The sequence below is a fragment of the Suricata suricatta genome, chromosome 4 (assembly GCF_006229205.1).
Source record: "Suricata suricatta isolate VVHF042 chromosome 4, meerkat_22Aug2017_6uvM2_HiC, whole genome shotgun sequence".
Classification (NCBI taxonomy): domain Eukaryota; kingdom Metazoa; phylum Chordata; class Mammalia; order Carnivora; family Herpestidae; genus Suricata; species Suricata suricatta.
Window position 1 is genome coordinate 155164239 of NC_043703.1, and position 7927 is coordinate 155172165.

General features: G+C 37.9%; 1 pseudogene; it reads right to left on the reverse strand.

The window, feature by feature from the left end:
• Positions 1 to 560: 560 nt before the first annotated feature.
• Positions 561 to 3197, reverse strand: LOC115290756 (annotated as a pseudogene).
• Between the last annotated feature and the right edge of the window lie 4730 nt (positions 3198 to 7927).

A 7927-nucleotide genomic window follows, 5' to 3' on the forward strand; every position in this document is an offset into this window, starting at 1 on the left:
AACCCTCTGTTCTCTATGGGTTTTTTTGGGGGGGGTGATTGTAATTTTTTTATTGGAAAACAAATATACAACTTGGAATGGATTTGAGGCAAATTGTGCCATAAGCAGATTTTCTTTAAGTGGCTAAACAAAGTTTAAAAAGCAAGTAACAATAAAAGAAAATGTTTCTGGTACAGGACCAGCAGTACAAAAAAATAGTGTAGGAGTACCTGGATAATACACCCATTTTGCAATAGTGCAACTTTTAAGTACATATTGTTGACTGTCCATAGTCCACGCAGAGTTACAACTCCACACTTCAACAACAACATGCTGACAATTCCTAAAGAAAACTACTTAAAAAAAAGGCATAACCCAGATGTTCCCTCATTTGACCAACTCCATCTAAGTTTAGATGTGTAGAAGGGCTTAGATATATATCCAGAGTAAGCCATATGCAACATGTTACTTGATCAATTTTCTAAAATAAGGTTTCAGGACAATGACAGTAAGATAAGGAAGGAAAAACATGGAGGAATAAGTCCTAATTACTATACATGCATATATTTTTGACGCGGGGGAAACCTTTTACAGATAAGTTACAAACAAAGAAAAGGCAAATAAACAATTTTGTACAAGAAATTTAACACATTCTGTACAATGTCTTCACTTTGCTGTCATCATTTGTACAAACTCTTCATAGTTTACTTGACCATCACCATCAATATCTGCTTCCCTGATCATTTCATCAACCTCTTCATCTGTTACCTTCTCTCCCAGGTTTGTCATCACACGAAAGCTCTGCAGCACTAATATAGCCATTGCCATCCTTATCAAACACACGGAATGGTTCTCTAATTTCTTCTTCACTGTCTGTATCTTTCATTTTTCTTGCCATCATGGTCAAAAATTCCGGGAAGTCAATTGTGCCATTTCCATCAGCATCTACTTCATTAATCATGTCCTCTAACTCTGCTTCTGTGGGATTCTGCCCAAGAGACCTCATTACAGTTCCCAATTCCTTTGTTGTTATAGTTCCATCACCATCCTTGTCAAATAGTGAAAAAGCTTCTTTGAATTCTGCAATCTGCTCTTCAGTCATGCTGCAAGTGCTACCGGTCTCCGAGAAGCGACCACACAACCACTCAGCTCACTCGCCCCACTCGGACTACTCTGTTCTCTATGTTTAAGAGACTCTTATATTTTGTCCCTTTTCCTGTTTTTATATTATTTTTGCTTCCCTTCCCTTATGTTCATCTGTTTTGTATCTTAAAGTCCTCATGTGAGTGAAGTCATATGCTATATATGTCTTTCTCTATCTTCGCTTAGCATAATACCCTCTAGTTCCATCCACGTAGTTGCAAATGGCAATATTTAATTCTTCTTGCTGAGTAATCCTCTGTTGTGTGTATATATATATATGGATATATATGGATATATGGATATGTGTGTGTGTGTGTGTGTGTGTGCCACATCTTCTTTATCCATTCATCCATTGATGGACATTTGGGCTCTTTCCATACTCTGGCTATTGTTGATAACGCCGCTATAAAGATTGGGGTGCATGTGCTCGTCTGAAACAGCACATCTGTATCCCTTGAATAAATACCTAATAATGCAGTTGCTGGGCCGTAGGGTCGTTCTATTTTTAATTTTGTGAGAAACCTCCAGACTGTTTTCCAGAGTGGCTGCCCCAGTTTGCATTCCCACCAGCAGTAGAATTGCCTTCCTTTTTAAGGACTAAAGGAGGTGCCTTTCCTTTTACTTGAAGGAAGTAGTGACAAGAAGCTTCACTCAGTGTGACAAACCTGAAGGTCAGTGGAGTGCTGGGGGTAACACAGAGTTCTGAAAGCTTGGAGACCTGACTCTGCACTGACTTCGCATCTCACTAACAAGTTAGACAAGAGGAAGTTAGTAACTTCTCAGTAATATTCTACTTCCAAACTATAAGATCACGGACATGAACATGTAAATTTTGCTCTGGACCCACTTATTTTGACTTAATGAATCTCTAGTTCTGACTTCTGGACATACTTACTGAATCGGGAATGAAAACTCATAAATAAAAACATAATTCTCATTTCATTTAAATATTCTCAAATATTTCAGTCCAAATACCCAAAAGATCAAAGGAGAATCCCCAGTGATCTAGGGTGTATTTCAAGTGCAGCAACTGAGAGCTCACTTGGAAGTGCTGATTTTATTTATTTTTATTTTTATTTATTTACTTAATTTTTTAAGGAGAGAGAGAGCACACAAGCTGGGGAGATACAGAGGGGGAGAGAGAAAGAGAAAGGGACAGAGAGAGAATCTTAAGCAGACTCCTCATTCAACACGGAGCCCCAGGTGGGGCTGGATCCCACAACCCTGGGATCATGACCTGAGCCCAAATCAAGAGGCTGAGCCCCCAAGGCACCCCTGATGTTCTGACTTTAAAATGAAGCATTGCTTCAATGTGCTTCTTCTGTGTTATGATGTATCCAGTTGTTTTGTATACAATTAGGTGCTAAAATTCTTTAAATAAAAATGTTGCTTAGACTGTGCTGCCCATTGGAGCATCCACGAGCCACATGTGGTTATTAAAACTTCAATGTGGGGCCCCCGGGGGGCTCAGTTTGTGTAACGTCTGACTTCAGCCCAGATCGTGATCTCACAGTTCATGAGTTTGAGGCTTGCATCGGGATCACTGCTGTCAGTGCAGAGCCTGCTTCAGATCCTCTGTCCTCTTCTCTCTGCTCCTCCCACACTCTTGCTCTCTCTCTCTCTGTCTCAAAAATAAATAAACATTAAAAAATACCACACTTTCTCACGTAGGCTAGCCACACTGCAGATGCTGAAAAGCTATAACCAGCTTGTGTACATTGTATTGGACAGTGAAAATCTAGGACATTTCTGTTATCCCAGAAATATCTGCCAGATAACATGATACTGGAAAGTGGTCTGGTGGGTTTTGGTTACTCAGGAATCTTTCTGAGTTGGTTCTGAAATATGGAAGTTCAGGTTAAGAATTATAGGTCAATGAATATTGAAGAACCTCAACTTGTGGTGTAGTCAATAGAAAACACAAATTGGAAATCAGATATTAGGATTCATATCATGTTCTGAAATTTAGGAGGTGAGATGTAGGTTTTTAGGCAATTCAGTTGGGTTATTAATGTGTTTAGACACAGGTTGTATTATCTGTATTATGTTAAAAATAAATGTACTTCCTACGTCATAGGGTTGTTCTAAGGATAAAAGGAAATAATTCTCAAAGACTAGCATTGTGTCTCATTAATTTTCATATATTCTGAATCTAAAATGGTGCCAGGCATATCTAGGTTTTCAAAAAATACTTAGTGACCTTATTAATGGACAGGGTAATGGATATACATCTGGTGGAATATATCATTGGTGTGAGCAATTTGAAAATAAATTTGTTTATGAAATTTTATAAATACAGTTTTGGTTGTCAAGAACAATAATTTTACTCTATTAAAACTTATCCTTGGAGACTTATTCTAAATTTAATATGTTTGGAGGGAAAAAATTAGCATATCAGTATACATTTCTCTAGAAATTGTGAAATCTTTTTGTTTTAATGTTTATTCTTGAGAAAGAGAGAGGGGTCGGGACAGAGAGAGTGGGGGACTGTGGGAGGCAGAGGCAAGATGGCGCCTTGGCAATCCACCCAAGCACATGACAAAGTATGGCCCGCCTGCCTCTGGTGTACCCACCTCCCAGCCAGATACCGCGATAAGTGTACGACCAATGCAAAGCCATGAAATTGGTTAGCCCTGTTGCTGTCAGCCAATCATGAGCGGCCGCGTAGCCTGTACGGTACATATATAAGGGAGGGTGCTTTGCGCAGAGAGAGAGAGGAAGAAGGAAGAAAAGAACCAATAAAAGTCTCTACAACGAATCCCGGTGTCGTCAGTTCTTCAAACTGCGGGCAGTTTGAGGGGCTCCGGCAGGGGACAGAGGATCTGAAGTGGACTCCGGGCTGACAGCAGAGAGCCTGACACAAAGCTCAAACCCATGAACCAGGAGATAATGTCCTGAGCCAAAGTCAGAGGCTTAACCAACTGAGCCATCCAAGTGCCCTAGGGGTTGTGAAACATTATATCAAATTTAGTTCTAAAGTTTTGGCCAATAAGTGCATGGTTTCTAAGGTTAAGGAGATGATCACAACTGTTCTCAGAATGAATTATCTTCATACATTATTTCTGATAGTTGTTTTTTAAGGTCAACCTATCTTTAGAGATATTGCTCACTTTAAGGTTGCTCCTCTGACTTCCCTCTACTCTTGCAGAGAACACTACTGAACTAGGAGGCTGTGGAAGGATGTCTGGGAGAGAAAAAGAGGAGTCCCATTCACTTTCTGTTTATAGAGAATTCTAAGTGCCAGTGATCTGGTTTTCATTTACAGCAGATTGTATCTTATAGTTTTGGTGGGGGCTCACTGGAGTGATTGTAGGGAAAACAGAAGAAGTGATTTCTGGCAGCCTAATATTAAGAGAAATAACAAAGCATTTTTGAGAAGAAGAGCAAAGAAATAAATAGGGCTTACAGAGGCCATTCCAGATGGAAATAAGTAGCTTTGAGTCTTTGGGAGTCTCCAAAAGCGTCTTTGTAACCCAGTCTAATGTTAGAAGTGAGGCATTGAGTGAGATAAAATAAAGCATATTTACAGAGTTTAAGGAACTGATTTCTAAACTAGATTTTGTTATTCATTGTTTGTATGAACTTTGGCAAACACCGCCCTTGCACGTTTAATTGCTTTCTCTGTAAAATGAAGGATTTAGGTGTGCCTGGGTGGCTCAGTTGGTTAAGTGACTGACTCTTGAGTTTGACTCAGGTCAGGATCTCACAGTTTATGAAATCGAATCCCATGTTGGGCTCTGCACTCACAGAATAGAAAGCCTGCTTAGGATTCTCTCTCTCTGCCCCTCCCCTGCTCTCTCTATCTCTCTTCCTCAAAATAAATAAATAAATTATTTAAAAAAAAAAGATTTAGGCTATGTGTTCTCTTGAGTTACTTTTGGTTCCAGGGTTTTATGGTTTAGTCTGTAACACTGTATTCATAATGAAATACTTCATTTTTTGAAGAACATGTCCATTCATCATAGGAGTGCTTAAATATTACTCACTTACCATTATGATCACACACTCTGGACAGTAGTGAAAAGAACACAGGACTTTGCAGCCACACATATTTGGTTTCCAGCCAACTATTGCATGTGCTTTAGGGACTCACAGTTGCCTTTTCTGTAAAATGAGAAGTATTTTATACACATTTTGAAACTTTCTCATGTAGATACAAATCAAACATATACATGATCTAGTTTGGTGTTTTCACTTAATATAGGAAATTAGATCTCAATAAAGAGGAAGTATTACTGTTTGTGTCTGCTCTCTTTAATATTCCCATGCCTGATGATTGGTAATTCAGTTAGGATAGATTTGTTATTTTTAATTCTAAAATGGTAAGTAATTCAGACTAAACTGACGAAATAGGTAAAGTATCACTTTAAAGTGAAGAGGAGCATGTATTAAAAAACCAATTAAAGTTAAAAAAGGATACTTGTAATTCTGGAAATGTTTCATTTAAATTTCTTGCTTTTCTGAAAATTTTTTTCTTGCTTTGCTTAGTTACTAAGATGATCACAAGATTTCTTCACATTTTGTTTTTGTTTTTGTTGTTATCACATTGCTTTTGACTATGAATTTATCTTTCCAGGGATTTCTACTTGCCTAATTTTGCAAAGATCAAAAACCAACATTTAATACCAGGTATAAACACATGGAAAATATCAGTCTCACAAAATGCACATTAAAAAACAAGAGGGACGCCTGTGTGGCTTAGTTAGTTGGTTAAGTGTCTGACTTTGGCTCAGGTCATGATCTCACCGTTCATGGGCTCAAGCCCCACATCAGGCTCTGTGGTGACAGTTCAGAGCCTGGAGCCTGCTTCAGGTTCTATGTCTCCCTCTCTGCCCTTCCCCAACTCATGCTCTGCCCCTCAAAAATAAATAAATCTTAAAAAAAAAGCTTAAAAAATGAAAAAAAAATGCACATTAACGAAACAACGAAATATCACTCCTTCCCCCAAATGCATCATAAAAGAATCAGTTTTGTTTTGATTTCTAATGTTAGTGGGTTTGGGTAAATATCACATGATTTTGGCTACTTCCAAATTAAATTAATTTTATTTCTTAAGTTGTGTTTTGGCACAATATACCAAAAAATCAAATATATTTGGTGTTTTTATTTATAATTTAATTAATTATTTTAACTGTAGACTCTGATTCATAACCAGTAATATATCAAGTTTTTGTACACAGACACAAACAGGCCTTATTTCTGTTCACTTTTTTAAATGTATCTTTACTTTTTATTTATTTATTTATTTTTATTAAATGCTTATTTATTTATTTTTGTTTTTTTAAGGTTAATTTATTTTTGAGAGACAGAGAGACAGAGGGAGAGTAGGGGAGGGGCAGAGAGAGAGGGAGACACAGAATTCGAAGTAAGCTCCAGGCTCTGAGCTTAACCAACTGAGCCACCCAGGCACCCCAAATGTTTTATTTTTGAGAAAGAGAAAGATGGAGCACGAATGGGGGAGGGGCAGAGAGAGAGGGAGACACAGAATCTGAAGCAGGTTCCAGGCTCTGAGCTGTCAGCACAGAGCCCGACCTGTGATTTGAACCCATGAACTGTGAGATGACAACCTGAGCCAAAGTCATATGTTTAACTGACTGAGCCACCCAGGTGCCCCAAATATATTTTGACTTTTAAAATTCTCTTCTCTGTTTTACCATGTTTTACATATATTTCACATGAAATACTGTAGAACTTCAACTTGCATATATCCCTTTATGGGAAAGTTGACTTTTGGAGCAGGTCGTAAGAACGGAGCTTCATACATATGTTTAGCAATTGAGAACTACTAAGACAAATTATGTAACATTCAGGTTAAACCAATGTGCTTCTGATATTAAATATGCTGCCTATTTATCCACATTAAAATATCTAGAATATTTAATGAGCACAACTACATGTTTGCAACACACATTCCAGCAGGTACAATATCATCATCCAAGGGTTGAAAGTTAGTTTTGGAGAAAAGCATAAATCCACACATAAAACATAAGCAGATAAATGGTGTGTCTATTATATTAAAATTCCATTGGATGATCAGTAGGAAAAAATTATTTAAAAAGTCTTCTTGAGGGGTAATGTTGATAAAAAGGTAGAAAAACAAGGGTTTACAATATGATAATACTAAACACCAAAAGCAGGACGTGAGACTCAATACATGTTTGTATGTTACATGTGCACAAATGTATACATATGCAAAGTACATACATGTACGTTCTCACTGAGAATAAAACTGAAAGTATGTATATAATTATAATGAGAGATCTCATTTATTATCAATATCTTACTTATTCTTTATAATTTGTACAATGTAATTTTTAAAACTAATAACTGCCTTAGGTTATATTTGAGCCCAGTGTCTGCCAGCACAGGGATTTCCTGTTGCAAAAAGACAGACGTGGAACAGTTGGAGATTAGCATGGAGCTAGGGAAACATCATATGTAAAGAGTACCTGTCAGTACACAGTGCTTTTCCTGTGCCAAAAAAAATTTTTTTGGAACAATAGTTCAGTGGTTTAGAAGGAAAACAGTCCTGTAAATCTCTGTGCTCACAGAAACATTCAACAAAGATGTGGGGTTTGTGCTTGGTGCTGGGAGGGGGGGCTATCAATGGGATTAGGTTTGGTTTACTTAGCCAAAGGTGGCAGGCAGAGTGGATTAAACAAGATGGAAATTTAATTCCTCTCACATAAAGTCTATCTCCCTGCAGGGAGTCCAGGGTCAACACATGGCTCCCTTGTCTTCAGGACACTAGAGTCCTTCTGTCCTAATGCTTGGCTTCTATACTCAGGGTTGACCTCATGGGGCA